The sequence below is a fragment of the Nicotiana sylvestris genome, chromosome 7 (assembly GCF_000393655.2).
Source record: "Nicotiana sylvestris chromosome 7, ASM39365v2, whole genome shotgun sequence".
Classification (NCBI taxonomy): Eukaryota; Viridiplantae; Streptophyta; class Magnoliopsida; order Solanales; family Solanaceae; genus Nicotiana; species Nicotiana sylvestris.
In genome coordinates this window covers 59,689,818-59,698,060 of record NC_091063.1, presented here as the reverse complement: position 1 = coordinate 59,698,060, position 8,243 = coordinate 59,689,818, and positions in this window count along the sequence as shown.

Genomic DNA, 8,243 nt, shown 5'->3' with positions numbered 1-8,243 from the left:
AACAAAAAAAATTGTTGCAGACACTACTGCAGAATCAGGAACCGCGGACCGTGCTAAGGCGACCGCGGGCCGCACTAAACAATTCCCCAGAAAAAGACTTCTGTAAATCTCCCACCGCGGTCTGCACAAAATGGGGTTGCGGCCGCGGTGGGCCAGTGCGGATCGCACAATGTGCAACGCGGCCACGCTGGAAGCAAGTTATGTTTCAATCAAGTTGGGCATCACGGTCCGCGCAAAAGGGTAATGTAGACCGCATCAGGGCACTGCGGACCGCGCTAAGGCGACCGCGGGCCGCGTGAGACAGATTTACGGGAGCTAAGTTAGGGTTTCATGCTTTTTCCATTTTTGTTCAATTGAGAACTACTTGACTCAGTTACCCAATTCTTAATCATGTTTAACACATGAAAACTAACAAGAAATCTAAACTAAACTAGTAATTCAAAGAAAAATGGGAAGAAAAAAGAGAAGTTACAACTACTGGGCAACAAATAAGATGAAAATAAGAAATTAATTATTGACAAATGCATGAAATGTTACAAGGATTAGGAAGAATGAATGCAATCTAAACAAGCAAGCAAGAATTTCGGTCTTAGAAGAAGGATGAACAATAGTATTAGGTCTCTGAGTTTTCAAATTTCGAAAAGGGTACAATGAGACCCTTGACCTCTATTTATAGACAACCATGGGGCCCTTACTCACCTACCAGCGCGGCCGCACAAAAGCAACCGCGGACCGCGCTGGGTTTGTTTGTATGACCTTTCAGTAAGCAGCCTACGCGGACCGCACAAAAATGGAACGCGGCCGCGTAGGTCCACCGCAGACCGCACTAACAGGACCATGGCCGCGGAGGAAAATTCAAAGAGTATCTTATTCAGCTCATGCCAGTGCAGACCGCACAAAGTGCACCGCGGCCGCACTGGCAAACTTCAGAGACTGTAATTTTTCTACTTTGTTTTGCACTGCTTCAACACAATCCCTGCAACATCTCACAAACAATTAACTCAAAAATCCTAAGCTATAAAGAAAGTCAAAGATAAAGAAAAAAGACGTGGGTTGCCTCCCAAGAAGTACCTGATTTAACGTCGCGGCACGACGCATGTTACCAGCATATCACTTTAGATGGAGAAGTGCCACCACGTGGCCATCATCAAATTTTCCAAGATAATGCTTGACCCGATGTCCATTGACTCTGAATACCTCACCATTCTTGTTCCTTAGATCAAGAGCACCAAATGGGGTCACGAACAAAACTTCAAACGGCCCACTCCACTTTGACTTGAGCTTACCCGGAAACAGACGTAAATTAAACAAGAACACCATATCTCCAACCTTGAACTCCTTACCCCGAACATATTTGTCGTGAAGGTATTTCATTTTGTCCTTGTACAAGGACGAGTTGGAGTATGCATGGAATCTAAACTCATCAAGCTTATTATATTGCTCAACCCACAGATTTGCCGCAACATCCCGGTCTAAGTTCAACTTCCTCAAAGCCCACATGGACTTGTGCTCTAATTCCACCGCAAGATGACAAGCTTTTCCAAATACCAACCGATACGGTGACATACCAATCAGAGTTTTGTAAGACGTCCGATAAGACCAAAGAGCATCATCCAACTTTTTCGACCAATCGGTCCTATTAGCATTGACCGTTTTAGACAAGATACTCTTAATTTCTCTGTTAGAGACTTCCACTTGTCCACTAGCTTGGGGATGATAAGGGGTCGAAACCTTATGATTGACACCGTACTTAGAAATCAACGTGTTGAAAGCCTTGTTGCAAAAGTGAGACCCCCATCACTAATGATAGCACGAGAAGTGCCAAACCTTGTGAAAATACTATTTTTCAAAAATGCCACAACATTTCGGGCTTCATTGTTGGGTAAAGCCACGACTTTAACCCATTTTGAGACATAGTCCACTCCCACGAGAATGAAAGTGTTCCTACAAGAGCTCACAAAAGGACCCATGAAATCGATGCCCCGACTTCGAGAATTTTATTGAGGGGCATCTCATCCCTTTTTGAAATTCCGCCGGCTCTTTGGCACTCATCATATCTCTTCACCAATTCGCCCGCATCTTTGAACAAGGTGGGTCAATAATATCCGCAACTAAGCACTTTAGAAGCCGTTCTCACCACGCCATGATGGCCACCATAGGGTGAAGAATGGCTAGCCTCTAGGATAATCAATTGTTCCTCCTCTGGGACACATCTACGAATCACACCATCCGTGAAAATCTTGAAAAAGTATGGCTCATCCCAATAGAAATCCAAACTATCCCGCTTGAGCTTTTTCCTTTGGTTAGAAGAGAGCTCACACGGGATTATTCCGATCACAAGGTAATTGGCAACATCAGCAAACCATGGCATATCCTTCATTGACACCGCCAGGAGTTGTTCATCGGGAAATGAATCATTGATATCAAGGCCGTCACACGGCTTCCCCTCTTCCTCCAACCGGGACAAGTGGTCCGCAACTTGATTCTCACTACCCTTCCGGTCAACAATTTCTACATTAAACTCTTGAAGAAGTAACACCCATCTGATCAATCTCGCCTTAGAGTCTTTCTTGGTCATCAAATACCTAAGGGCGGTGTGATAGGTGTGCACTATAACTTTGGACCCATAAGGTAAGGTCGAAACTTTTCCATAGCAAACACAATAGCCAACAATTCTTTCTCGGTGACTGTATAATTTCTTTGAGTCATTCATGGTTTTGCTTGCGTAGTACATCGGATGAAACATCTTGTTGACTCTTTGGCCCAGAATAGCCCCAACCACAACGTCACTAGCATCACACATGAGCTCAAAAGGCAAGCTCCAATTTGGTGCGGTAATGATAGGGGTAGAAGTCAACTTGAGCTTGAGAAGCTAGTATGCTTGCATACAACTCTCATCGAACAAGAACTTTGCATCTTTCTCTAGCAACTTGCACAATGGATGTACCACTTTAGAAAAATCCTTTATGAACCTCCGGTAGAAACCCACGTGCCCATGGAAACTCCTCACCCCTTTGATAGAAGTAAGGGGAGGGAGCCTCGAAATAACCTCAATCTTAGCCTTATCAACTTCAATTCCTCCTTTGAGATCTTGTGACCCAACACTATACTTTCTTCTACCATAAAATGGCATTTTTTCCAATTGAGAACAAAGTTGGTGTCTTCACATTGGGCCAACACTCTATCCAAGTTTACCAGGCACTCCTCAAAAAAATCCCCAACCACGCTGAAATCATCCATGAAGACCTCTAAGATATCCTCCACCATGTTGGTGAAAATAGCCATCTTGCAACGTTGGAAGGTTGCCGGAGCATTACACAATCCAAATGGCATTCTAGAGAAAGCGAATGTGCCATAAGGACATGTAAATGTGGTCTTCTCTTGGTCCTCCTAGGCAATTAGAATTTGATTGTACCCCGAGTAACCATCCAGAAAGCAATAGAAAGCTCGGCCCGCAAGACGATCAAGCATTTGGTCAAGGAATGGCAATGGGAAATGATATTTTCTAGTCACCTTGTTCAGCTTCCGTTAATCCATACAAACTCTCCACCCGGTGACCGTTCTAGTGGGAATGAGCTCATTGTTGTCATTGGTCACCACGGTCATTCCACACTTCTTCGGCACACACTGCACTAGAGAAGTCCACGAACTGTCAGAAATAGGAGAAACCGCCCCCAGTATCTAGCCACTTGATAATCTCTTTCTTCACCACTTCTTGCATCGCCTCATTTAATCTTCTTTGATGCTCCAAGAAAGGATTTGCATCCTCCTCCAAGATGATTTTGTGCATGCAAAATGTTGGGCTTATTCCTCGAATATCAGCTAGAGTCTATCCAATTGCCCTTTTCCGCTGTTGAAAAACCGCCAAGGTGGCCTCAACCTGCATGTTAGTAAGGCAAAAAGAAAGAATAACAGGTAAAGTAGAATTTGAACCCAAGAATTCATACTTGAGGTGTGGAGGAAGTGGCTTCAACTCCAACACCGGTGGCTCCTCAATCGATGGCTTTGTTGGTGGAGTTTTGCAGTTTTCAAGATCTAAAGATAGCCTTCTAGGCTCATAAGAATATGAACCCATACCATACAATGCGTTCGCGCACTCCACTCTACTAGAATCATCATTGACGTCCATATTAATAAGCGTGGCCTCAAGGAGATCTTTGACATGGATCATGGAACTTGTGTCATCCACTATCACAACTGTGACAATGCCCACAAATGAACACACCTCTATGCTATTGGGTTGTCTCATTGATTTGCAAACATGCAATACCACCTTCTCATCCCCCACTCGAAAAGTCAACTCACCCGCTTCAACATCAACCAATGCCTTTCCCGTAGCTAGGAAAGGCCTACCAAAAATAATCGTCACTTCAAAGTCCACCTCATAATCCAATATGACAATGTCGGCCGGCAATATAAACTTATCCACCCGGACAAACACATCATCAATAATGCTTAACGGTCGCTTCATCGATCGATCCGCCATTTGAAGTCTCATTGAGGTAGGTCGAGGTTGTCCAATTCCCAAAGTCTTGAAGACCGAGTAAGGCATCAAATTTATGCTAGCCCCTAAGTCACAAAGGGCCTTGGCAAAATCCGCACTTCCGATAGTACAAGGGATAGTGAAAGCTCCGGGGTCCTCAAGCTTGGGTGCCATTGAATGAACTATGGCACTCACTTGATGAGTCATTTTAATTATTTCGCACTCCATTGACCTTTTCTTTGTTACCAAATCTTTCATGAACTTAGCGTACCCCGACATTTGCTCAAGTACCTCCACCAAGGGCACATTGATTGTGAGGCTCTTCATCATGTCAATGAATTTTTTGAATTGATTGTCACTCTTTTGCTTTGCTAACTGTTGAGGATAAGGTAGAGGTGGCTAGGCAAAGGTGCCTTGGCCTTTTATACAACCGGCTCAGGCATGTCAATCACGTGTTCCCTAGAAGGGTTCACGGCATCTTAAGTCTCTACCTCATCTTCATCATCAATATCAATCCGCACATCATTGTTCACATTTTGATTAACCACATCATAAACAATCAAAGGTACATCATCATCCCGCAACTCAACATCTTCATCCATAACTTGCTTTTGCATTGAGGCATTCACATCACCGCCTCTCCCACTTCTTGTTGTAACCACCATCACATGATTATTATTCCCACCCTTCAGGTTCACCACCGTATCACTTGGTAGAGCACCCTTGGGACGAGTATTCAATGCTTGAGAGATTTGGCCTAATTGCACCTCCAAGTTCCGGATAGACTGCGAAGCTAATTGGGCCTCAGAATCTTGATTCTTTTTCATCATTTGCTCGAACATGCTTTCAATTCTGCCCATATCACTTTCGGACGAACTCAGACCTTGATAAGGAAAGGGGGTGGATTGTTCGGATGTTGGTACATGGGGCCTTTCAAAGCCTTGCCCCCGGTTGCCTTGGTTCCCGCTATTGTTCCACCCTCCTTAATTGTTGTTGTTGGCCCAATTATTGTTGTTACCATTCCAATTCTCTTTGTTTCTTTGATTACCCCAATAGTTGTTTTGGTTGTTGTTATTCCAATTTCCTCCGCCTTGTTGTTGATTGCCCCAATTTCCTTGATGACGCCATTGTTGATTCGAAGAGTTGTCTCTATTCCCTTGGTAGTTATTGACATATTGGACCTCTTTTCTTTGATCATCATAACACTCATTTGAATAACCACCACCATCATTGTTGTTGTCATATTGTTCATAATTACCTTGAGGTTGTTGTCCTCTTTGCCTCCTTTTCAACATAGAAACACCTTCCATCGCATTGACTTGGCGCGGGTTTTGGACTTGTTGTAATTGCACCTTTGCCAATTGATTCATAGTTGTTGTAAGCTCGGCGATGGCTTGGCCATGATCGTGCAATTCCTTGTGCAAATGGATGACCGTGGGGTGACCTTGGGGCACATTCGCTCGGCTTTGCCATGCCGAAGAGGTGTCGGCCATTTCATCAAGTACATCACATGCCTCTTGGTAAGAAAGTTTCATAAAGTTCCCTCCGGCCAATTGGTTCACAATGCATTGATTCGTGGTGTTGATGCCCCGATAAAAGGTTTGTTGAATCATAGCCTCGGTCATGTCGTTATTAGGGCATTCTTTGACCATTGTTCTATATCTTTCCCATATCTCGTGCAAAGGTTCCGTTGGCTCTTGCTTGCAAGCTAGAATTTCATCCCAAAGAGCTGCCATATGACTTGGAGAAAAGAACTTGGCAATAAATTTGTCCGCCAATTCATCCCATGTTGTAATAGAATAATTAGGGAGCCTTTCTAACCAATCCAATGCTTTACCCCGAAGAGAGAACGGGAAAAACCTCAATCTCAACGCATCATCGGACACGTTTTTCTGCTTTCTACCCCAACATGTATCCACGAACCCCTTCAAGTGCTTGTAGGCGTTTTGATTGGAGGCACCCATGAAATATCCTCTTTGCTCGAGCAAGGTCAACATAACATTTGTGATTTGAAAGTTCCCCACCCAGATTCGGGGAGGAACAATAGCACTGGCGTATCCTTGATTTGGTAAAACTCTGGGAGCCACTCTCGGCCGTGCTGGAGGAGGGTCTGGAATATTGTTGTTCTCATTTGCATTTACATTGGCATTTCGGCCTCTCCGTGGAACTTGAGGTAAGAACTCATCTTGTTCTAGATCCTCTACCTCCTCCCCCGCTATCACATTGCCAAGAGGGTCATTTGGATTAAGAGACATTGTACCTGATTGATCGACACAAGCAAAATTAGTAAACAAGAAGGAAAGAGAAGCAAAACACAAAACTAAATAAACTGATAGTCAACAACATAAGTTCCCCGGCAACGGCGCCAAAAAGTGATCACAGCCTACTCGACGCTATACTAAGGTAGAAAGAGCAGGTCGCAATAGCTTTTACCTGACTAGAGGTTCGGGGTCAAATTTCCACAGGGAGCTAGTAGTGGAGTTGTATTTTCTGTCTAGCATACAGTTGCGGTTGTGCTTCTAATGTCACTTCAAACATTTTTTGAGTTTTTATATTTATTACTACTATTATAAAACTAAGGATTAAAACTAAATTATGCTAAGAGAATATTGCTAAGTAGTAATTAATTGGAAGAAGGGAACTAGAATCGTAGCATCACCTAGGTGGCTAATTGACGGGTAGATGTGACTAAGGATAGATTGACATATTTGGGGATTATGCTATAATAGTTGCACAATTGCGCCCACTCTCACAACTCTCGGTAGAGAGAGTGATTTTGCCCAATTGACTCTCTCGAGACCAATTGGTTAGGCCAGTGAGACCAAGCAACTAGGGTTCAAGTAGGGTGATTACTCTCTCGAGATTTAACCCGTTAATTGGGACTACCATTTCTCATGGGTCCATACCAATTCCTTGTTGGGTCAATTTTTGGGGTCATAGACTCTCTTTCTCAAGAAGAGTTAAACCCACGAAGCTTGAATCAGTGTTTGCAACTACCAATTCATCAATAAAAACATAAAATTAACCCAAATAGCAAACACCCAATATCAATCTAACCCTAGATGGCAACACCCATCAATTATCCACACTAGGGTTGAGCCACAATCCTAGCTAATGAGTTTAGCTACACATAATTAAAGAAGAAACTGAAGAAATAGATGAATAACTAAACATATTAATTAATTACTAAGAAGAAACTACAATAATCTATTGTTAATGGGAAGCAAAAGTGCCAAAAATGGCTACAATATCGGTTTCACGAGCTCAAATGCGTTTCTGAATACCAAACTTGACCTAAAAATGGTAAAATATCCTATTTATACTAGGCTGGAAAAATTAGACAAAAATACCCCCGCGGGGTCAGTGCGGGCGCACAAAAGCAACCGCGGCCACACTGGCTCTTTTGACTTCAACTTTAAGCTCTTTGAACTGGAGGACACAGACTGCACAAATAAGTAGTGCGACCGCGAAGGGGCTCTAGCGCGGACCATGCGGGGACGACCGCGGCCCGCATGGCAGGGTCTTGGCAAAAATGATGGTTCTCTGAATCTCTGAACACGGACCGCACAAATAAGTAGTGCGGCTGCGTAGCGTTACAGCGGACCGCGAAACTCCTACCGCGGCCGTGTGAACTTCAGCCTGAATAACCATGTCTCTGAACCTCCTAGTGCGGCCGCAGTCACTTTTGCGCGGTCCACACTAAGCCTTCTCCTCTTGAATTTCTTGGTCTTTGATACTTGAGCAGGTTTTACTCCTTTTT